The following is a 25,631-nucleotide window of genomic DNA, read 5'->3' on the forward strand; positions in this document are numbered from 1 at the left end:
AGGAGATCTCTACGACCGATAACAGAGAACCTATGAAATAGATCCCCGATAGGATGACCATGGCATTCAATAGACAATATTCCCTTCACATCCCTCTGTCATTCACTGCACTCTGAGAGGAAAACCGGGCTTCAGCCTGCTGCAAAGCGCATATCAACGTAGAAATCTAGCACAAAAACTTACTTCACCACCTCCATAGGAGGCAAAGTTTGTAAAACTGAATTGTGGGGGGTGTATTTATAGGCATTTTGAGGTTTGGGAAACTTTGCCCCTCCTGGTAGGAATGTATATCCCATACGTCACTAGCTCATGGACTCTTGCCAATTACATGAAAGAAATACATACAAAATTACTTAATTTAATAATGTCATTTTAATTTTGTTAACAGAAACATGTCTACAACCAGTATGTATATATAGTGTCATGGCTGCTTAAGCTTTTCCTAGGATTGGGAAGTAGCTGCTTTCCTTTCTATAGAATCATCCCCCATGTGGTGATTTTATGTATAATTAAGTAAGGAACCATCTGGTTCCTTACCTAAAAGTACCATATTTAGTACTGGTGGGGCAGTCATATATCTATCCAAATGAAGCCATGGGTAAGTTAAAAAGTAAACACTCCAAAATGAATTTGAAGTACAGTGCATAACAACTGTTAACCAAAAAGTACTTTTGGAGACAAACTTCATGATGCCAAGCCCTCAAAGTAAAGCCAAAAGGTCCCTAATAAAATAAGTTCAGTTCTTAAAAGGTAAAGGTACTTTATCCTAAGCTATTTAGCCATAAGGATTGCAGAATAAATTCTAATTAGCCTAATCTTTCTGATCCTTTCTGGAGAACAAAAAGATGATACTTGGCCTAATTATAAATGTTGCTTCAGAAGAATATTGCATTAGATATTTGATATGAGGTTCTTATACTTCTGTATATGCAAATTTAAACTGTGGAGAACAGGTGAAGATTTGTACCCAGGTTGCAAGCAGTGACTTGTAAGTTTCTTGATAAAGATAATTGGTCTTTAGGCATATTGCTAGCTTCAAATTAATACTTGAATGCTTGTACATTTTAAGCCTATGGTGAAATAATTGTTTCTGGATTCAGACAAAAAAAAATAAGAAACCACACTATATTGAATTGAATCTTTCAGTAATATACAACCTTTAACCTTTTAACGCCGTTATGCCGTTCCATTCCGTCATAATTACACTGGGCTTTAGAGCCGTTATGACGGAATAGAACGGCATAACGGTTTTCAGCTCCTGTGCCCCCTCCGTTATTTTGTTTGTTGTGGATCCGGTTGGGGGATGTGCCTAGCACCTCTGGCACTCCCCCAGGATCCAATCAGCATGGAGGGGGTGTATCGATTGTCCCCTGTAACACTGTAGCAGCCAATGAGTGGAATCATTGGCTGTTACAAGTGTATCCGCTTCCTCTCTGCTCTCAGTGCGATCTGAGAGAGAGAGGAAGACAGTTTAGTGTTGGTGTGTGCTGCAGAAAGCTAGAGAGGGAGAAAAAATATAGTTACAAACAATATATATATTTTTTTTGCTGCTGATCACAGAGCTGCTACTGTGATCAGCCTAATATAACTTGCTTAGCCTGTTAGGGCTTTGATCAGTGTTGATCAAAAGCGTTGGGGGTTTATTTGTGGGGGTTACAAATATATATATATATTGTTTTTGCTGCTGATCACTGAGCTGCTACTGTGATCAGCCTAATATCACAGTGATCAGCCTGTCAGGGCTTTGATCAGTGTCCAAAAGTTTATTTGTGGGGATCTTTAGTTATTATTAACCCCTTCCCTGCTGTTCCCAATCACTACCCTTCCCAGTTCCTTTTTTTTTTTAGTTTATAAAAAAAAAAAAAATATATATATAAAGAAAAAATCATAATTTAAAAAAAAAAAAAAAAAAGGGAATAGGGTGGGTGGGAATAGGTGGGTGGTAATTGGGAGGTGGTAATTGGGGTGGTTTAGTGGGATTTTGGGGAAGGTGAAGTGGTAATTGGTGGTGGTGAAGTGGTACTTTGTACTGAAAAAAATCCCTTATGGCACGCTATTCAGCAGAAGAGGCTTATGCCATTCTTGCCGCAGATTCAGGGAGTGAAACCCTCTCTGCTCTGTCTGACAGCGCAACCCTTACGGCATCAGATATAGAGCCCCTGAGTGATACATCTGATGCTGGTGCTCCCTGCCCGCCACCTAAAAGGAGGCGTCGCACAAATGACCAAAATTGGATACCCCCAAATTTCACTGCCCCAGAAATGCCAGAATTTACTGAGACTCCTGGCATAACAAGTGATGTTCCAGTATGTGAGCCAATAAACTATATGTCACTGATTCTGACAGATGCTATGTTTGAGCATATAGTTGCTCAAACAAATTTATATGCCAGCCAGTATCTGTCCAAAAATCCCCAATCTCTGTATGTCAGAAAAAATACCTGGCATCCCACTGACATACCAGAGATTAAAAAGTTTTGGGCCCTGACATTAATAATGGGGATTGTGAAGAAACCCAGCATTCGTTCATACTGGAGCCAGAACCCCATCCTGGCTACCCCTCTTTTTCCAGGGGTTATGAAGAGGGACAGATATGAACAATTGCTGCGGTTTCTCCATTTTAATGATAATACCAAGTGCCCCCCCAAAAATGACCCCCTGCATGACAGGTTATATAAACTAAGGCCCCTGATAAGCCACCTGTCCCAAAAATTTAAAGAAGTTTACATACCTGAGCAGGACATTTGCATTGATGAGTCCCTCATGAAATTTAAGGGGAGATTGCTTTTCAAGCAATATATACCATCCAAGAGGTCCCGCTATGGGGTAAAATTTTATAAGCTCTGTGAATGCAGTACTGGGTATACCTGGGCATTTCGCATCTACCAGGGAAAGGATAGCCACTTGGATCCACCTGGCTGCCCAGATTCAGTTGGCACAAGTGGGAAAATTGTGTGGGATCTCCTACTACCCCTGCTAAATAAAGGGTACCATTTGTGGCTCGATAATTTTTACACCAGCACAGAGCTATTAAAATTTTTGTTTTATTTTGAAACCGTGGCCTGTGGCACAACAAGAAAAAATCGCAAAGGTTTCCCCCAGAAGCTGACATATGGAAAAAAAAGTAGGGGCACAACGTCAGCTTTACGCCACAATGAGCTACTGGCCCTTCGGTACACTGATAAAAAAGATGTGTACATGCTCTCCACAATGCACGATGAAGCTACAGTGCCAGTGTCTGTGAAGGGAAGATCTGCACAGATCCGAAAGCCAAAGTGCATTGTGGAGTACAACAAAAACATGGGGGGGGTAGATTTAGCTGACCGGTGCCTGCAGCCATATCTAATTCAAAGAAAAACTAGAACTTGGTACAAAAAAGTAGCCTTTTATATTATGCAGATCGCAGTATATAATGCATATGTGCTGTACAAAAAAACAGGCACAGGGAAAACTTATACTTTTTTGGAATTTGTGTTAAATGTAACATCTGATATTTTGTTTAACCAGACCCCTAATCCTCCCACTGTTCAATCTGAAAATGTTGAGCGACTCTGTGGCAGGCATTTTCCCACTAGGATCCCCCCCACTGCCTGCAAATTAACACCCCAGAAAAGATGCAGAGTCTGCTATAAAAAAGGAGGGAGGAGGGATTCTAGTTACCATTGCCCTGACTGCCCCTCTCAACCTGGCCTCTGTATCACTGATTGCTTTCGAATATATCACACAGAGTTAAACTTTTAATTTGAAAGCAATCTGTATGTGTTCCTAATTTATTTTATTTTATTATTCTGTATTCCTAACTTCATAAATCCCCTGACCTTGTCCTGTCCCTTTATAAGTTAAGCCCATCCACTCTAAGGCCATTATAAGTTATACAAAACAACTAAAATACTCCTTTTAGAATATCCTGAGTTATCTACTTTTGCAAATGGTATGTCATGAGGGGGGTAATTTTCATTCCTGGGCTGCCATACTGTCTCAAAGGCAACATAGGGCCAGAAAATCAATGTGCCAAATTTCTATGCAGACCCTATATTGGGCCCTGTAACTTCCTAAAACCACATAAAACCTGTGCATAGGGGGTATTGTTGCACTCATGGGAGATCACTGAACACAGATATGGGTGTATTATAGCAGTAAAAAATATAATGATGTTGATCTAAATAGAAAACATGCAAAGTCTGTGTGAAAAAAGCAAATAAAAAAATATGACCACTAAATTTGACCAGGTTTTGTGACTAAGTGGCTACAAAAAAAGACTAAACATAGTCCTTTTTTAATACCCTGGGTTGTCTACTTTTGCAAATGGTATGCCATGGTGGGGTAATTTTCATTCCTGCGCTGCCCTACTGTCTCAAAGGCAACAAAGGTCCATAAAATCAATATGCCCAATTTCCATGCAAATTGGCAGACCCTATATTGGGCACTGTAACTTCCTAAAACCACATAAAACAGAATTTATGTTTACCTGATAAATTGCTTTCTCCAACGGTGTGTCCGGTCCACGGCGTCATCCTTACTTGTGGGATATTCTCTTCCCCAACAGGAAATGGCAAAGAGCCCAGCAAAGCTGGTCACATGATCCCTCCTAGGCTCCGCCTACCCCAGTCATTCGACCGACGTTAAGGAGGAATATTTGCATAGGAGAAACCATATGATACCGTGGTGACTGTAGTTAAAGAAAATAAATTATCAGACCTGATTAAAAAACCAGGGCGGGCCGTGGACCGGACACACCGTTGGAGAAAGCAATTTATCAGGTAAACATAAATTCTGTTTTCTCCAACATAGGTGTGTCCGGTCCACGGCGTCATCCTTACTTGTGGGAACCAATACCAAAGCTTTAGGACACGGATGAAGGGAGGGAGCAAATCAGGTCACCTAAATGGAAGGCACCACGGCTTGCAAAACCTTTCTCCCAAAAATAGCCTCAGAAGAAGCAAAAGTATCAAACTTGTAAAATTTGGTAAAAGTGTGCAGTGAAGACCAAGTCGCTGCCCTACATATCTGATCAACAGAAGCCTCGTTCTTGAAGGCCCATGTGGAAGCCACAGCCCTAGTGGAAGGAGCTGTGATCCTTTCAGGAGGCTGCCGTCCGGCAGTCTCGTAAGCCAATCTGATGATGCTTTTAATCCAAAAAGAGAGAGAGGTAGAAGTTGCTTTTTGACCTCTCCTTTTACCAGAATAAACAACAAACAAGGAAGATGTTTGTCTAAAATCCTTTGTAGCATCTAAATAGAATTTTAGAGCGCGAACAACATCCAAATTGTGCAACAAACGTTCCTTCTTCGAAACTGGTTTCGGACACAGAGAAGGCACGACTATCTCCTGGTTAATGTTTTTGTTAGAAACAACTTTTGGAAGAAAACCAGGTTAGTACGTAAAACCACCTTATCTGCATGGAACACCAGATAAGGAGGAGAACACTGCAGAGCAGATAATTCTGAAACTCTTCTAGCAGAAGAAATTGCAACCAAAAACAAAACTTTCCAAGATAATAACTTAATATCAACGGAATGTAAGGGTTCAAACGGAACCCCCTGAAGAACTGAAAGAACTAAGTTGAGACTCCAAGGAGGAGTCAAAGGTTTGTAAACAGGCTTGATTCTAACCAGAGCCTGAACAAAGGCTTGAACATCTGGCACAGCTGCCAGCTTTTTGTGAAGTAACACAGACAAGGCAGAAATCTGTCCCATCAAGGAACTTGCAGATAATCCTTTTTCCAATCCTTCTCGAAGGAAGGATAGACTCTTAGGAATCTTAACCTTGTCCCAAGGGAATCCTTTAGATTCACACCAACAGATATATTTTTTCCAAATTTTGTGGTAAATTTTTCTAGTTACAGGCTTTCTGGCCTGAACAAGAGTATCAATAACAGAATCTGAGAACCCTCGCTTTGATAAGATCAAGCGTTCAATCTCCAAGCAGTCAGCTGGAGTGGGACCAGATTCGGATGTTCGAACGGACCTTGAACAAGAAGGTCTCGTCTCAAAGGTAGCTTCCATGGTGGAGCCGATGACATATTCACCAGATCTGCATACCAAGTCCTGCGTGGCCACGCAGGAGCTATCAAGATCACCGACGCCCTCTCCTGATTGATCCTGGCTACCAGCCTGGGGATGAGAGGAAACGGCGGGAATACATAGGCTAGTTTGAAGGTCCAAGGTGCTACTAGTGCATCTACTAGAGTCGCCTTGGGATCCCTGGATCTGGACCCGTAGCAAGGAACCTTGAAGTTCTGACGAGAGGCCATCAGATCCATGTCTGGAATGCCCCACAGTTGAGTGATTTGGGCAAAGATTTCCGGATGGAGTTCCCACTCCCCCGGATGCAATGTCTGACGACTCAGAAAATCCGCTTCCCAATTTTCCACTCCTGGGATGTGGATTGCAGACAGGTGGCAGGAGCGAGTCTCCGCCCATTGAATGATTCTGGTCACTTCTTCCATCGCCAGGGAACTCCTTGTTCCCCCCTGATGGTTGATGTACGCAACAGTCGTCATGTTGTCTGATTGAAACCGTATGAACTTGGCCCTCGCTAGCTGAGGCCAAGCCTTGAGAGCATTGAATATCGCTCTCAGTTCCAGAATATTTATCGGTAGAAGAGATTCTTCCCGAGACCAAAGACCCTGAGCTTTCAGGGATCCCCAGACCGCGCCCCAGCCCATCAGGCTGGCGTCGGTCGTGACAATGACCCACTCTGGTCTGCGGGAGGTCACCCCTTGTGACAGGTTGTCCAGGGACAGCCACCAACGGAGTGAGTCTCTGGTCCTCTGATTTACTTGTATCTTCGGAGACAAGTCTGTATAGTCCCCATTCCACTGACTGAGCATACACAGTTGTAATGGTCTTAGATGAATGCGCGCAAAAGGAACTATGTCCATTGCCGCTACCATCAAACCTATCACTTCCATGCACTGCGCTATGGAAGGAAGAGGAACGGAATGAAGTATCCGACAAGAGTTTAGAAGTTTTGTTTTTCTGGTCTCTGTCAGAAAAATCCTCATTTCTAAGGAGTCTATTATTGTTCCCAAGAAGGGAACTCTTGTCGACGGAGATAGAGAACTCTTTTCCACGTTCACTTTCCATCCGTGAGATCTGAGAAAGGCCAGGACTATGTCCGTGTGAGCCTTTGCTTGAGGAAGGGACGACGCTTGAATCAGAATGTCGTCCAAGTAAGGTACTACAGCAATGCCCCTTGGTCTTAGCACCGCCAGAAGGGACCCTAGTACCTTTGAGAAAATCCTTGGAGCAGTGGCTAATCCGAAAGGAAGCGCCACGAACTGGTAATGCTTGTCCAGGAATGCGAACCTTAGGAACCGATGATGTTCCTTGTGGACAGGAATATGTAGATACGCATCCTTTAAATCCACCGTGGTCAAGAATTGACCTTCTTGGATGGAAGGATTGTTCGAATGGTTTCCATTTTGGACGATGGAACCTTGAGAAACTTGTTTAGGATCTTGAGATCTAAGATTGGTCTGAACGTTCCCTCTTTTTTGGGAACTACGAACAGATTGGAGTAGAACCCCATCCCTCGTTCTCTTAATGGAACAGGATGAATCACTTCCAGAAGATAACCTTGGGAGACTATTTCTAGCGCCCAAGGATCCAGAACATCTCTTGCCCAAGCCTGAGTGAAGAGAGAGAGTCTGCCCCCCACCAAATCCGGTCCCGGATCGGGGGCCCGCATCTCATGCTGTCTTGGGAGCAGTGGCAGGTTTCTTGGCCTGCTTTCCTTTGTTCCAGCCTTGCATAGGTCTCCAGGCTGGATTGGCTTGAGAAGTATTACCCTCCTGCTTAGAGGACGTAGCACTTGGGGCTGGTCCGTTTCTGCGAAAGGGACGAAAATTCGGTTTATTTTTGGCCTTGAAAGACCTATCCTGAGGAAGGGCGTGGCCCTTGCCCCCAGCGATATCAGAGATAATCTCTTTCAAGTCAGGGCCAAACAGTGTTTTCCCCTTGAAAGGAATGTCAAGCAATTTGTTCTTGGAAGACGCATCCGCTGACCAAGATTTTAACCAAAGCGCTCTGCGCGCCACAATAGCAAACCCAGAATTTTTCGCCGCTAACCTAGCCAATTGCAAGGTGGCGTCTAGGGTGAAAGAATTAGCCAATTTAAGAGCACGAATTCTGTCCATAATCTCCTCATAAGAAGAAGAATTACTAATAATCGCCTTTTCTAGCTCATCGAACCAGAAACACGCGGCTGTAGTGACAGGGACAATGCATGCAATTGGTTGTAGAAGGTAACCTTGCTGAACAAACATCTTTTTTAGCAAACCTTCTAATTTTTTATCCATAGGATCTTGGAAAGCACAACTATCATCTATGGGCATAGTGGCGCGCTTGTTTAGAGTAGAAACCGCCCCCTCGACCTTGGGGACTGTCTGCCATAAGTCCTTTCTGGGGTCGACTATAGGAAACAATTTTTTAAATATGGGGGGAGGTACGAAAGGTATACCGGGCCTGTCCCATTCTTTATTAACAATGTACGCCACCCGCTTGGATATAGGAAAAGCTTCGGGGGGCCCCGGGGCCTCTAGGAACTTGTCCATTTTACATAGTGTTTCTGGAATGACCAGATAATCACAATCATCCAAATTGGATAACACCTCCTTAAGCAGAGCGCGGAGATGTTCCAACTTAAATTTAAAAGTAATCACATCAGGTTCAGCTTGTTGAGAAATTTTTCCTGAATCTGAAATTTCTCCCTCAGACAAAACCTCTCTGGCCCCCTCAGACTGGTGTAGGGGCCCTTCAGAAACAATATCATCAGCGTCCTCATGCTCTTCAGTATTTTCTAAAACAGAGCAGTCGCGCTTTCGCTGATAAGTGGGCATATTGGCTAAAATGTTTTTGATAGAATTATCCATTACAGCCGTTAATTGTTGCATAGTAAGGAGTATTGGCGCGCTAGATGTACTAGGGGCCTCCTGTATGGGCAAGACTGGTGTAGACGAAGGAGGGGATGATGCAGTACCATGCTTACTCCCCTCACTTGAGGAATCATCTTGGGCATCATTTTTACTAAATTTTTTATGACATAAATCACATCTATTTAAATGAGAAGGAACCTTGGCTTCCCCACAGTCAGAACACAATCTATCTGGTAGTTCAGACATGTTAAACAGGCATAAACTTGATAACAAAGCACAAAAAACGTTTTAAAATAAAACCGTTACTGTCACTTTAAATTTTAAACTGAACACACTTTATTACTGCAATTGCGAAAAAGTATGAAGGAATTGTTCAAAATTCACCAAAATTTCACCACAGTGTCTTAAAGCCTTAAAAGTATTGCACACCAAATTTGGAAGCTTTAACCCTTAAAATAACGGAACCGGAGCCGTTTTTATATTTAACCCCTTTACAATCCCTGGAATCTGCTTTGCTGAGACCCAACCAAGCCCAAAGGGGAATACGATACCAAATGATGCCTTCAGAAAGACTTTTCTATGTATCAGAGCTCCACACACATGCAGCTGCATGCCATGCTGTTCTCAAAAACAAGTGCGCCATACCGGCGCGAAAATGAGGCTCTGACTATGATTAGGGAAAGCCCCTATAGAATAAAGTGTCTAAAACAGTGCCTGCCGATATTATTTTACAAAAAATACCCAGATTAAATGATTCCTCAAGGCTAAATATGTGTAAATTTGATCGATTTAGCCCAGAAAATGTCTACAGTCTTAATAAACCCTTGTGAAGCCCTTATTTACTGTCTGAATAAAAATGGCTTACCGGATCCCATAGGGAAAATGACAGCTTCCAGCATTACATCGTCTTGTTAGAATGTGTCATACCTCAAGCAGCAAAAGACTGCTCACTGTTCCCCCAACTGAAGTTAATTCCTCTCAACAGTCCTGTGTGGAACAGCCATGGATTTTAGTAACGGTTGCTAAAATCATTTTCCTCATACAAACAGAAATCTTCATCTCTTTTCTGTTTCAGAGTAAATAGTACATACCAGCACTATTTTAAAATAACAAACTCTTGATTGAATAATAAAAACTACAGTTAAACACTAAAAAAACTCTAAGCCATCTCCGTGGAGATGTTGCCTGTACAACGGCAAAGAGAATGACTGGGGTAGGCGGAGCCTAGGAGGGATCATGTGACCAGCTTTGCTGGGCTCTTTGCCATTTCCTGTTGGGGAAGAGAATATCCCACAAGTAAGGATGACGCCGTGGACCGGACACACCTATGTTGGAGAAAACCTGTACATAGGGGGTATTGTTGTACTCATGGGACATCGCTGAACACAAAGATGGGTGTATTATAGCAGTAAAACATAAAAGGATGATATAAACAGCAAAAAGGCAGTGTTTTTGTGATAAACTAAAACTGAAATATGAACATTACCTTTGGCCAGATGTTGTGACTAAGTGGCTACAAACAAAGACTAAACATAGTCCTTTTTCAATACCCTGGGTTGTCTACTTTTATAAATGGTATGCCACGATGGGGTAATTTTCATTCCTGGGCTGCTATAATGTCTCAAAGAGGACAAAGGCCCATAAAATGAATGTGCCAATTTTCTATGTAAATGGGCAGATCCCATATTTGGCCCTGTAACATCTGTAAACCCCATAAAACCTGTACATGGGGGGTACTGTTTTACTCTTAGGACATTGACAAACACAAATATGTGTGTTTTATAGCAGCAAAACATAAAAGGTTGATGACAGAAACAGCCAAAGGGCAGTGTTTGTGCAAAAAACGCATACAAAAAAAAGGAGCACTACATTTGGCCAGGTGTTGTGACTAAGGGGCTTCACAAAAATATGTGACATGGGCCTTTTGAAATACCCTAGGGTGTCTTCTTTTGAAAATGGTATGCCATGATGGGGTAATTTTCATTCCTGGGCTGCTATAATGTCTCAAAGAGGACATAGGCACAGAAAATTAAGGTGCCAAATTTCCATGCATAAAAACTGAAATGGGCAGACCCCATATTTGGCCCTGTAACTTCTGTAAACCCCATAAAACCTGTACATGGGGGGTACTGTTTTACTCGTAGGACCTAGACAAACACTAATATGTGTGTTTTATAGCAGCAAAACATAAAAGGTTGATGACAGAGACAGCCAAAGTGCAGTGTTTGTGCAAAAAACGCATGCAAAAAAAATCACCATTACATTTGACAAGGGGTTGTGACTAAGGGGCTTCACAAAAATATGTGACATGGGCCTTTTGAAATACCCTAGGGTGTCTTCTTTTGAAAATGGTATGCCATGATGGGGTAATTTTCATTCCTGGGCTGCTATAACGTCTTAAAGAGGACATAGGCACAGAAAATTAAGGTGCCAAATTTCCATGCATAAAAACTGAAATGGGCAGACCCCATATTTGGCCCTGTAACTTCTGTAAACCCCATAAAACCTGTACATGGGGGGTACTGTTTTACTCGTAGGACCTTGACAAACACTAATATGTGTGTTTTATAGCAGCAAAACATAAAAGGTTGATGACAGAGATAGCCAAAGTGCAGTGTTTGTGCAAAAAACGCATGCAAAAAAAATCACCATTACATTTGGCCAGGTGTTGTGACTAAGGGGCTTCACAAAAATATGTGACATGGGCCTTTTGAAATACCCTAGGGTGTCTTCTTTTGAAAATGGTATGCCATGATGGGGTAATTTTCATTCCTGGGCTGCTATAATGTCTCAAAGAGGACATAGGCACAGAAAATTAAGGTGCCAAATTTCCATGCATAAAAACTGAAATGGGCAGACCCCATATTTGGCCCTGTAACTTCTGTAAACCCCATAAAACCTGTACATGGGGGGTACTGTTTTACTCGTAGGACCTTGACAAACACTAATATGTGTGTTTTATAGCAGCAAAACATAAAAGGTTGATGACAGAGACAGCCAAAGTGCAGTGTTTGTGCAAAAAACGCATGCAAAAAAAATCACCATTACATTTGGCCAGGTGTTGTGACTAAGGGGCTTCACAAAAATATGTGACATGGGCCTTTTGAAATACCCTAGGGTGTCTTCTTTTGAAAATGGTATGCCATGATGGGGTAATTTTCATTCCTGGGCTGCTATAACGTCTTAAAGAGGACATAGGCACAGAAAATTAAGGTGCCAAATTTCCATGCAGAAAAACTGAAATGGGCAGACCCCATATTTGGCCCTGTAACTTCTGTAAACCCCATAAAACCTGTACATGGGGGGTACTGTTTTACTCGTAGGACCTTGACAAACACTAATATGTGTGTTTTATAGCTGCAAAACATAAAAGGTTGATGACAGAGACAGCCAAAGTGCAGTGTTTGTGCAAAAAACGCATGCAAAAAAAATCACCATTACATTTGGCCAGGTGTTGTGACTAAGGGGCTTCACAAAAATATGTGACATGGGCCTTTTGGAATACCCTAGGGTGTCTTCTTTTGAAAATGGTATGCCATGATGGGGTAATTTTCATTCCTGGGCTGCTATAATGTCTCAAAGAGGACATAGGCACAGAAAATTAAGGTGCCAAATTTCCATGCATAAAGACTGAAATGGGCAGACCCCATATTTGGCCCAGTAACTCCTGTAAACCCCGTGAAACCTGTACATGGGGGGTACTGTTGTACTCGTAGGACATTGACAAACACAAATATGTGTGTTTTATAGCAGTAAAACATAAAAGCTTGATGACAGAAACAGCCAAAGTGCAGTGTTTGTGTAAAAAACGCATACAACAAAAATGACCACTACATTTGGCCAGGTGTTGTGACTAAGGGGCTTCACAAAAAGACGTGACATGGCCCTTTTGGAATACCCTAGGGTGTCTACTTTTGTAAATGGTATGCCATGATGGGGTCATTTTCATTCCTGGGCTGCTATAATGTATGAAAGGCAACTTAAGCCCAGAAAATGAATGTGCCAGATTTCTATGTAAATGGGTAGGCCGTATGTTGGGCCTTGTAAATTCCAGAAAACTCAGAAAACCTGTACATGGGGGGTATCGTTATACTCATGGGACATCGCTTAACACAAGTATGGGTGTTTTATTGCAGTAACATATATCAGGATGATGATATTCACAATAAAATCATTTGGAAAGCTTCAAATTTCTTAATTTCTCACACTTACTTTGATTTTTTTTATATAAAATTATAGTTGAGAAATAAATCTTTTATGCCAAAAGAAAGCCCTATCTGTCCTCTAAAAAACAATATATAATTAGTGTGGGTGCACTTAATGTGAAAGGGGTAAATTATGGTTGAAAAGGCATATAGCTGAAATTCAAGGTTTCGTTTACGTTCAGAACTTGAACAATTGCCTATGTCATGAAAGGGTTAAAAGAAACAAAGAAAACGTTAGAAGTTACACAAACAAGCTCTTAAAATATTTCCTGCTATGAACAATGCTCCAAATAAAATGGTCTTAAAAACGAGCAACCTAAAGATATCTTATAAAATGGTTCCAAGGAAAAAGATGCAAAACCAAATTTTGATCCCAGGATGGAATAGACAAATTTTTCCTATTCTGAGAGAATGGCAGCACATAACGGTTAAAGAACAATCTTCCACGGAAAAGTTAATGAAAGTGCAGAAGAACAGATATACCCATATACAGGTTGATTTTGTAGAAAACTAAAGTAAGCAGAATATATAACAGAAAAAAGGAAAATGTATTTTCTCATTTACTGAAAATCGCATACAATCATGTAAAACAATTTATCCGTTACAAATGTTAGAGAATTCAGAAAAACAAATCACTTTATTACATGAGAAGAGTTTACTCTTGAGAATCAAGGATTCCATAACCTACTTGTTAATTCTTGCAGTTTAAGGTCTGTATAGGCAGCAAAAAATGGTTATGTATCATAACAGTTGATTAGAAGAGATAACTTTGAAGCCAAGTCACTGAAAAAGGACAGTCCGTACCTATTTAATAGAATCTAATCACTTTGGCCTATCCTGCCACAAACATGAGTAAATGGCAGAGTAGCCATTTAAAGGGACACTCAGGTTAAATTAAATTTTCATGACTCAGATACAGCATGTAATTTTAAACAACTTTCCAATTTACTTCCATTAAAAAAAATGTGCACAGTCTTTTATATTTACAATTTTTAAGCCACCAGATCCTACTGAGCATGTGCAAAAATTCACAGACTATACATATATGCATTTGTGATTGGCTGATTGCTATCACATGGTACAAGGGGAGTGGAAATATACATAACTTTGAAATATGTTATAAAAAAAACATAATTTATGCTTACCTGATAAATTTATTTCTCTTGTAGTGTATCCAGTCCACAGATCATCCATTACTTATGGGATATTCTCCTTCCCAACAGGAAGTTGCAAGAGGATCACCCACAGCAGAGCTGCTATATAGCTCCTCCCCTAACTGCCATATCCAGTCATTCGACCGAAACAAACAGAGAAAGGAGAAAGCATAGGGTGTAGTGGTGACTGTAGTTTAATACAATTTTAGACCTGCCTTAAAATGACAGGGCGGGCCGTGGACTGGATACACTACAAGAGAAATAAATTTATCAGGTAAGCATAAATTATGTTTTCTCTTGTTAAGTGTATCCAGTCCACGGATCATCCATTACTTATGGGATACCAATACCAAAGCTAAAGTACACGGATGATGGGAGGGACAAGGCAGGGATTAAGCGGAAGGAACCACTGCCTGAAGAACCTTTCTCCCAAAAACAGCCTCCGAAGAAGCAAAAGTATCAAATCTGTAAAATTTTGAAAAAGTGTGAAGCGAAGACCAAGTCGCGGCCTTGCAAATCTGTTCAACAGAGGCCTCATTTTTAAAGGCCCAGGTGGAAGCCACAGCTCTAGTAGAATGAGCTGTAATTCTTTCAGGGGGCTGCTGTCCAGCAGTCTCATAGGCTAGACGTATAATACTCCGAAGCCAAAAGGAAAGAGAGGTTGCCGAAGCTTTTTGACCTCTCCTCTGTCCAGAATAAACAACAAACAGGGAAGATGTTTGACGAAAATCTTTAGTAGCTTGTAAGTAAAACTTCAATGCACGGTCTACGTCCAGATTATGTAAAAGACATTCCTTCTTTGAAGAAGGATTAGGACACAATGATGGAACAACAATCTCTTGATTGATATTCTTGTTAGAAACCACCTTAGGTAAAAACCCAGGTTTGGTACGCAGAACTACCTTATCTGCATGAAAAATCAGATAAGGAGAATCACATTGTAAGGCAGATAGCTCAGAGACTCTCCGAGCCGAGGAACTAGCCATCAAAAACAGAACTTTCCAAGATAAAAGCTTAATATCAATGGAATGAAGGGGTTCAAACGGAACTCCTGAAAGAACTTTAAGAACCAAGTTTAAGCTCCATGGGGGAGCAACAGGTTTAAACACAGGCTTAATTCTAACCAAAGCCTGACAAAATGCCTGGACGTCTGGAACTTCTGCCAGACGCTTGTGCAAAAGAATAGACAGAGCAGAAATCTGTCCCTTTAAGGAACTAGCTGATAATCCTTTGTCCAAACCCTCTTGGAGAAAGGACAATATCCTAGGAATCCTAACCTTACTCCATGAGTAATTCTTGGATTCACACCAGTAAAGATATGTACGCCATATCTTGTGATAGATTTTCCTGGTAACAGGCTTTCGTGCCTGTATTAAAGGTATCAATGACTGACTCAGAGAAGCCACGCTTTGATAGAATCAAGCGTTCAATCTCCATGCAGTCAGTCTCAGAGAAATTAGATTTGGATGATTGAAAGGACCTTGTATTAGAAGTTCCTGTCTTAGAGGCAGAGTCCATGGTGGAAAGGATGACATGTCCACTAGGTCTGCATACCAGGTCCTGCGTGGCCACGCAGGCGCTATTAGAATCACCAATGCTTTCTCCTATTTGATTTTGGCAATCAGTTGAGGGAGCAGAGGAAACGGTGGAAACACATAAGCCAGGTTGAAGAACCAAGGCGCTGCTAGAGCATCTATCAGCGTCGCTTCTGGGTCCCTGGACCTGGATCCGTAACAAGGAAGCTTGGCGTTCTGGTGAGACGCCATGAGATCCAACTCTGGTTTGCCCCAACGATGAATCAACTGAGCAAACACCTCCGGATGGAGTTCCCACTCCCCCGGGTGAAAAGTCTGACGACTTAGAAAATCCGCCTCCCAGTTCTCCGCGCCTGGGATATGGATTGCTGACAGGTGGCAAGAGTGAGTCTCTGCCCAGCGAATTATTTTTGAAACTTCTAACATCGCTTGGGAACTCCTGGTTCCCCCTTGATGGTTGATGTAAGCCACAGTCGTGATATTGTCCGACTGAAATCTGATGAACCTCAGTGTTGCTAACTGAGGCCAAGCCAGAAGAGCATTGAATATTGCTCTTAACTCCAGAATATTTATCGGAAGGAGTTTCTCCTCCTGAGTCCACGATCCCTATGCCTTCAGGGAGTTCCAGACTGCACCCCAACCTAGAAGACTGGCATCTGTTGTTACAATTGTCCAATCTGGCCTGCGAAAGGTCATACCCTCGGACAGGTGGACCCGAGACAACCACCAGAGAAGAGAATCTCTGGTCTCTTGATCCAGATTTAGCAGAGGGGACAAATCTGTGTAATCCCCATTCCACTGACTTAGCATGCATAATTGCAGCGGTCTGAGATGTAGGCGCGCAAATGGCACTATGTCCATTGCCGCTACCATTAAGCCGATCACCTCCATACACTGAGCCACTGAAAAATACGGCAAGCATTTAGAAGCTTTGATAACCTGGACTCCGTCAGGTAAATTTTCATCTCTACAGAATCTATAAGAGTCCCTAAGAAGGAGACTCTTGTGAGTGGGGATAGAGAACTCTTTTACTCGTTCACTTTCCACCCGTGCGATCTCAGAAATGCCAGAACTATCTCTGTATGAGACTTGGCAATTTGAAAGTTTGACGCCTGTATCAGGATGTCGTCTAGATACGGAGCCACCGCTATGCCTCGCGGTCTTAGAACCGCCAGAAGTGAGCCCAGAACCTTCGTAAAGATTCTCTGGGCTGTAGCCAACCCGAAAGGAAGAGCTACAAATTGGTAATGCCTGTCTAGAAAGGCAAACCGCCAGAAGTGAGCCCAGAACCTTCGTAAAGATTCTCTGGGCTGTAGCCAACCCGAAGGGAAGAGCTACAAATTGGTAATGCCTGTCTGGAAAGGCAAACCTTAGGAACCAATGATGATCTTTGTGAATCGGTATGTGAAGGTAGGCATCCTTTAAGTCCACTGTGGTCATGTACTGACCCTCTTGGATCATGGGTAGGATGGTCCGAATAGTTTCCATTTTGAATGATGGAACTCTGAGGAATTTGTTTAAGATCTTTAGATCCAAAATAGGTCTGAAGGTTCCCTCTTTTTTGGGAACCACAAACAGATTTGAATAAAAACCCTGTCCTTGTTCCGTCCGCGGAACTGGATGGATCACTCCCATTACTAGGAGGTCTTGCACACAGTGTAGGAATGCCTCTTTCTTTATCTGATTTGCAGATAACCTTGAAAGATGAAATCTCCCTTGTGGAGGGGAAGCTTTGAAGTCCAGAAGATATCCCTGAGATATGATCTCCAACGCCCAGGGATCCTGAACATCTCTTGCCCATGCCTGGGCGAAGAGAAAAAGTCTGCCCCCTACTAGATCCGTCGCCGGATAGGGGGCCGTTCCTTCATGCTGTCTTAGAGGCAGCAGCAGGCTTTCTGGCCTGCTTGCCTTTGTTCCAGGACTGGTTAAGGTTTCCAGGCCTGCTTAGATTGAGCAAAAGTTCCCTCTTGTCTTGAAGCGGAGGAAGTTGATGCTGCACCTGCCTTGGAATTTGAAAGGCACGAAAATTAGACTGTTTGGCCTTTGATTTGGCCCTGTCCTGAGGAAGGTTATGACCCTTACCTCTAGTAATGTCAGCAATAATTTCTTTCAAACCAGGCCCGAATAAGGTCTGCCCCTTGAAAGGAATATTGAGTAATTTAGACTTTGAAGTCACATCAGCTGACCAGGATTTGAGCCATAGCGCCCTACGCGCCTGGATGGCGAATCCGGAATTCTTAGCCGTTAGTTTAGTCAAATGAACAATGGCATCAGAAACAAATGAGTTAGCTAGCTTAAGAGTTCTAAGCTTGTCAACAATTTCAGTCAATGGAGCTGTATGGATGGCCTCTTCCAGGGCCTCAAACCAGAATGCCGCCGCAGCAGTGACAGGCGCAATGCATGCAAGGGGCTGTAAAATAAAACCTTGTTGAATAAACATTTTCTTAAGGTAACCCTCTAATTTTTTATCCATTGGATCTGAAAAAGCACAACTGTCCTCAACCGGGATAGTGGTACGCTTTGCTAAAGTAGAAACTGCTCCCTCCACCTTAGGGACAGTCTGCCATAAGTCCCGTGTAGTGGCATCTATTGGAAACATTTTTCTAAATATAGGAGGTGGGGAAAAGGGCACACCGGGCCTATCCCACTCCTTACTAATAATTTCTGTAAGCCTTTTAGGTATTGGAAAAACATCAGTACTCACCGGCACTGCATAGTATTTATCCAGTCTACACAATTTCTCTGGCACTGCAATTGTGTTACAGTCATTCAGAGCAGCTAATACCTCCCCAAGCAATACACGGAGGTTCTCAAGCTTAAATTTAAAATTAGAAATCTCTGAATCAGGTCTCCCCGAATTAGAGACGTCACCCACAGACTGAAGCTCTCCGTCCTCAGGTTCTGCATATTGTGACGCAGTATCAGACATGGCTCTTACAGCATCTACGCGCTCTGTATCTCGTCTAACCCCAGAGCTATCGCGCTTGCCTCTCAATTCAGGCAATCTGGATAATACCTCTGACAGGGTATTATTCATGATTGCAGCCATGTCCTGCAAAGTAATCGCTATGGGCGTCCCTGATGTACTTGGCGCCATATTAGCGTGCGTCCCTTGAGCGGGAGGCGAATGGTCCGACACGTGGGGAGAGTTAGTCGGCATAACTTCCCCCTTGACAGACCCCTCTGGTGACAATTCTTTTATAGTTAAAGACTGATCTTTACTGTTTAAGGTGAAATCAATACATTTAGTACACATTCTCCTATGGGGCTCCACCATGGCTTTTAAACATAATGAACAAGTATCCTCTGTGTCAGACATGTTTGTACAGACTAGCAATGAGACTAGCAAGCTTGGAAAACACTTTAAAGCAAGTTAACAAGCAATATAAAAAACGGTACTGTGCCTTTAAGAGAAACACATTTTGACAAAATTTGAAATAACAGTGAAAAAAGGCAGTTACACTAACAAAATTTTTACAGTGTATGTAACAAGTCAGCAGAGCATTGCACCCACTTGCAAATGGATGATTAACCCCTTAATAACAAAAACAGAATAATAAATGACAAAAACGTTTTTTAAACACAGTCACAACTGCCACAGTCTACAGTGATTGTTACCCTCCTCAAACACGACTTTGAAGCCTTTTGAGCCCTTCAGAGATGTCCTGTATCATGCAGAGGGAAGCTGAATGTCTGTCAGTATTTTTAGCTGCACAGAAAAGCACTAAAATAGGCCCTTCCCACTCATATTGCAACAGTGGAAAGCTTCAGGAAACTGTCTCTAGGCAGAAATCAAACCAGCCATGTGGAAAAAAACTAGGCCCCAATAAGTTTTGTCACCAAACATATATAAAAACGATTAACATGCCAGCAAACGTTTTATATTACACTTTTATAAGAGTATGTATCTCTGTTAATAAGCCTGATACCAGTAGCTATCACTGCATTTAAGGCTTTACTTACATTAATCCGGTATAAGCAGCATTTTCTAGCAAATTCCATCCCTAGAAAAATATTAACTGCACATACCTTATTGCAGGAAAACCTGCACGCCATTCCCTCTCTGAAGTTACCTCACTCCTCTGAATATGTGAGAACAGCCATGGATCTTAGTTACTTCTGCTAAGATCATAGAAAATGCAGGCAGATTCTTCTTCTAAATACTGCCTGAGATAAACAGCACACTCCGGTACCATTTAAAAATAACAAACTTTTGATTGAAGGAATAAACTAAGTATAAAACACCACTCTCCTCTTACGACCTCCATCTTTGTTGAGGGTTGCAAGAGAATGACTGGATATGGCAGTTAGGGGAGGAGCTATATAGCAGCTCTGCTGTGGGTGATCCTCTTGCAACTTCCTGTTGGGAAGGAGAATATCCCATAAGTAATGGATGATCCGTGGACTGGATACACTTAACAAGAGAAATCTACTACTCATTTGAAGTTCAGACTAAGTGCTATTGCATTGTCTTGTGATCTTGCATTTGTTGATTATGCAAATCTAATGTGTTGACTGGTCCTTTAACATGCTAAAAATGGCAGGGAACATGAAAAAGCTTAGCAAAATGCAAGATGTAGCATCCCAAACACTTTGTGACAATACTGCGTCACAAATCATTCATTAGCCTCAGACTTATCCTGGGCACAAATGATAGGATACACAAAACAACCACTACATAAAATATAGTACATAAATATTACATAACAGTTTTGCATAGAGTGTCAGACTGTATTTGGGATTAGATCATAACAGTGCTTTACTCTGAAAGCAATGTGCTTCACTATTATGGATTTCTTTCATATCGTATAAGTTTCATTTATGCGTAAAATGAACTTTGATAGAATAATATATACTGCTCACATAGAAGACGAAATTTTAATTTTTAATAATATCACTAATAAAAATGTACTAATACCACTTTATATATATATATATATATATATATATATATATATATATATATATATAAAAATATAATATGCTGAGTTTGGATATTGTTATTTTATGTATACTATTGTAGATTGTTATGTATGTTTTTAGGGGTTGATGATTTATACTTAAAGGGACATTAAACACTAAATACATTCTAGATAGAATGATGCATTCAAAGAAAAGATTAGTCCATGACTAACATGTAGATGTATTTTTTAAAGTTTCATTAGTTGTTTAAAAAGTGACAAAATAAGTGTAAAGTTTTAGTGTCTATAAAACACTGGGAGCTGCCATGTTGTAACTTGTGTTACCTTCTCTGCTGTGGCCAATTAGGGACAGTTATAAATAGGTCACTAGAGTGTGCAGCCAATGGTTGTGCTGGATTTAACAGTGTTCTGCACTTCCATTTCTAACAGGAACTGAAAAGCTCACAATTTCAGAATGGAATTACAGGCAAAGAGGACAAAATAAATAATGAAAGTATATTGCAGAGCTGTTTTATATATACAATTTATCATTTTATATTACCATCTCAAAGTGTTTAATGTCCCTTTAATTATGCTTTTAAAATGTACAGTGTACTCTTGTATTTTATATTATGTTGAAAATATTGTACTGTATTACAACAGGTTCATTATCCACCCAGACATTTAGGCTTTGGGTTTTCATTATATCAAATACATTTTCAACCAAGTTTATCCTCAGAAGACGTCTATATATTTAATTTATGTTTCAGAAATAATTAATAATAATAATTTAAAAGAAATTGACAATTGGTTTACTGAAATTGCTTTTCAGTGGCCAAACTCCACCCACTCAATCCTTAGAATCAGTCGCTGGGCTCTAGGCAATACCAAGGGAAAACACCTCAAGTCCTCTGTGTAATGGAAGTTCTTATAAAAGTAACTAGCATGGGATCAGGAAAAAATACTCAGGGGTGACTAGACTTGTATTGAGAGTCAAATTTTCATTTTTAAAAAATAAACACTAAGCGCTGTATACCATAATCCAATTTAGACTAATGGGAGGAGTTTCTGCCTGCTCCAGTATCTGTGAAAATATATAGAGACCAATAGAGAATATGGTTCTATGAGAGAGTGAAATAAATAGTCCAGAGTATCATTAACCTGAATATGCCTTCTTGTTTAGGGAAAATAAATTAAACATCCTAGTGGTTGATGAAACAACAATTCGAACAGAACAAACCTATTTATGCAGTGATGGAACAGAACAAGGAAATAAGAAAGGACGGAAAGATTTTTTTGTTTAAACCGAAGAGCTGTGATAGCATTTACCTTTGGAACACACAAAATATGATGTAAAAAATATTGCAATTAAAGGCTGGCTACTTCCCAACATCATTTTTGAAGGTATTACATTATTACACATTAGTTCCCTATAAACTTACACAAGACGTGTCCATGTTTCCTGTTTGTTAGAAACGCTTTCTAATGTGTGCTGCTTCTTGTTTGCTGCCGAATCTTTGCTCTTCTTGACTACTCTTCTGGTTGTTGATATTGCTGGACTCGCATGTCTGTTGTGACCATTTTGTCTGGCACCTGACTAATCGTCTGGAATGTTCCTTGTACTGACTCTGCCCGTTTGTTGCAATCTCTGTTTGTTCAACTACTCTCCTGGATATTCCTTGGTATAGTCTTTGCCAGATCTGTTGCACACCAGACTACAAGACTTCTCAAACTACTACAGTGGGTCAAGTCCTGGGGTCCACACAGTGTGCTTAAATTCACTACTCTGGGACCCAGCTTGGACTACATATACTGCATGGTTTGAAGCAAAAGTTTTAGGTAGTTTTGAAAAAATGCTGTAAAATAAGAATGCTTTCAAAAATAGAAATGTTAAAAGTTTATTTTTATCAATTAAGAAAATTTAAAGTGAGTTAACAGAATAAAAATCTAAATCAAATCAATATTTGCCATGACCACCCTTTACCTTCAAAATTCTTCAATTCTTCAAAGTCATAGATTTTTTAGGCATATAGTCAGGCGCATGATTAAACAAGTATACCAAACAATTGCTAATGATCATCAATTTAATATGTAGACTGAAACACAATCATTAACTAAAACAGCTGTGTAGGAGGAATAACACTGGGTGAGGAACAGCCAAACTGTAAGGTTGCTGAAGACAGTTTAATCTCAAAAGTTATACACCATGGCGAGATTGAGCACGACAACAAGACAAAAGCTAGTTATTACTGCATCAGCAATGTCCGTCCCAGGCAGAAATTTTAAAGCATACATAAAAAGAGAGAAGCGCTCAACCTGGGAACGAACAATAGCATAATAGCTTGTTCTATGGCTAGTTACCACCCAAGAAGCAACCTCTTTTTGCTCAACTTGTGCCTTTCACAGAGAAGAACTTTCCTGAAGCATATCAGTCTGATCCTGACTTCACAGTACAGTCCAGCCCCGAAATACCAGGCAATCCCTCTCTGAACGAGAGAAACGGCAAAACCCCAGATGTACGTTTTGACCTAATGTGGGCCTCGTCAGTGAGGTACAGCCATATCCCTGTAGGCACACTGAGCAACGGGTCCACGTCTGGATTCCCGCATCACACTTAGGGAGACTTCCCCAAGTGTCATAATTTGCATACATAAAAAGAGAGAAGCGCTCAACCTGGGAACGAACAATAGCATAATAGCTTGTTCTATGGCAAGTTACCACCCAAGAAGCAGCCTCTTTTTGCTCAACTTGTGCCTTTCACAGAGAAGAACTTCCCTGAAGCATATCAGTCTGATCCTGACTTCACAGTACAGTCCAGCCCCGAAATACCAGGCAATACCTCTCTGAACAAGAGAAGCAGCAAAACCCCAGACGTACGTTTTGGCCTAATGTGGGCCTCGTCAGTGAGGTGCAGCCATATACCTCTAGAAATTTTAAAGCAGACAGGAGTATCCAGATGTGCTACCCAAGCTGTTCTGAAGAAGCACAAACAGGCAGTTCTGAGGACAATGAACACAGTGGTCTGCCATGGGAACTTACAGTAGTGCAGCAAATGAAAAAACAATGCCAGCATGAAGATGTCCAGAAGTACCATCAGCTCAGAATTGCAGAAACCAGTGGGACCCTGGTTCACTCATCTACTGTCTACTGCTGAGAAGTACAGGCAGATACTTATACATAATGCAATTCCATTGTGGGGGCATCTGATTGTCCCCAAATTTATTCTGCATCATGACAACGACCCCAAACAAACAACCAAAGTCATTAAGAACTATCTTCACCATAAAGAAGAACAAGGAGTCCTAGAAGTGATTGTATGACCCCCACAGATCCCTGATCTCAACATCATCAAGTCTGCCTGGGATGATATAAGGAGACAGAAGCAACCAAGGTTGCCTAAATCAACAGAAGAACTGTGTGACGGATACCCCGGATACCCCGACTGGGTAGCTCTGCCAAACAGGTCCTGCTTCCTCCCTGTCGACTGCAGCTATGTAGCTGGCAAGTGACCACAGCCTGTAGCCACCCCTGATGCCTGACAGCACCAGTATTTAGGGTCCCACACTGTGGCAGACTCCAGCTACCCAGACTGGGTAGCTCTGTCTGAGGGTCCTACCTCTGCCAAGAACAGGCTGCTATGTAGCCCAGGAAAGTGATTCTAGCAGGAGCCCACCTAAATGACTAGACAGACTAGCATTCAGGTGAAATAAGAACTGATTTTATTGAAAACACACACTCCTTTTATACACACATCTCATCTTGATAAGACAAAGGACAATCCCACAATTTTCCCGCCCCTCCAGACAGCCGGCACCTCCATAGGAGCCACAGTCCCACATAATCCCAGTACCTAGGGGTGGCGGTTTCGGGGTGATCCTGGTGGAGCGGCAATTTTAAAGCTCTCGGTCCCCAGATGCCACAGTCCAAAAATCAGCATGATTCGTTACTGGGGACCGGAGTTACAGTCCGTTGAAGTTATGGGGGGTAGGGGTGTCCAAAACCCCCGGTTCCAAAAGGAGCTCCCCTCCGACAATTCCCCCAGCTCTTGTCCTCCCTAGGGGCTACCAATCCCTAAAAGAGCGGAGCTCTGGGGTAAAGGGCTGCTGGAGCGACCAGGGGTAAAGTTAGCGGGTGTCCTGCTTTCCTGTTGCCGACCGGGAGATCCAGGAGCCCGGCCAGCCTAGGAGGGTTTTTCTGGTCATACACCAGCTCTTCACAAAACAAGTAAACAAAGCTTCCAGAGATAGTGGTTGCTCTGAGGAGCCCAAAACCACTGAGAAACAACAGGGGTGAGGTTGTAGGGAGAGTGGGAGTAGCCTTAGCTGTCTGGTATCTGTGACAAACTGTAATTAGTTCTCTAAGATGTTTGGAACAACCTACCTGTCAAGTTCCTTTCAAAACTGTGTGCAAGTGTAACTAGAAGAATTGATGCTGTTTTAAAGAAAAAGGTTGGTCACACCAAATATTTGTTTTAGACTTTTCTTCTGTTCACTCACATTGCATTTTGTTGATTAATAAAAATAAACTATTAAGATTTCTATTTTTTTTATAGCATTTTTACTTTACACCATTTTATTCACACTTCCCTAAAACTTTTGCACAATAGTATATTACAATTGCTATGTAAATACATGTAAGCATGATATTTGTTTTTAACTTGTTTATATATGGCAATTTGGACATTTTAATGTAATTCATTTTAATACTAATTAACTATATCTCTCACCTCTTTTATGCTTTCTCAAGCATAATCCATCCGTTCAGTATGCACTATCTACTCAGATTAATTTACCCTACATAATTAATATAATCAAAAGGAAACTACTATATTCAAAGGAAGCATAATCTAGAACTTTTGTAGACAACTTCTGAACAACTAGGTCCATTAAAAAAGTTTTAAGAAACTCCACTTATTTAAAGGGACAGTCTACACCAGAATTTTTATTGTTTTAAAAGATA

General features: G+C 41.4%; 1 protein-coding gene across 1 annotated transcript in view; it reads right to left on the reverse strand.

Annotated features, from left to right (window-relative positions):
- The window catches only part of COG2 (component of oligomeric golgi complex 2), a 206,207-nt gene that overhangs the window by 91,477 nt on the left and 89,099 nt on the right, over positions 1–25,631 (reverse strand). The gene's annotated exons all lie outside the window — the stretch shown is intronic.

Source organism: Bombina bombina, chromosome 4 (assembly GCF_027579735.1).
Source record: "Bombina bombina isolate aBomBom1 chromosome 4, aBomBom1.pri, whole genome shotgun sequence".
In the NCBI taxonomy this organism is placed as follows: domain Eukaryota; kingdom Metazoa; phylum Chordata; class Amphibia; order Anura; family Bombinatoridae; genus Bombina; species Bombina bombina.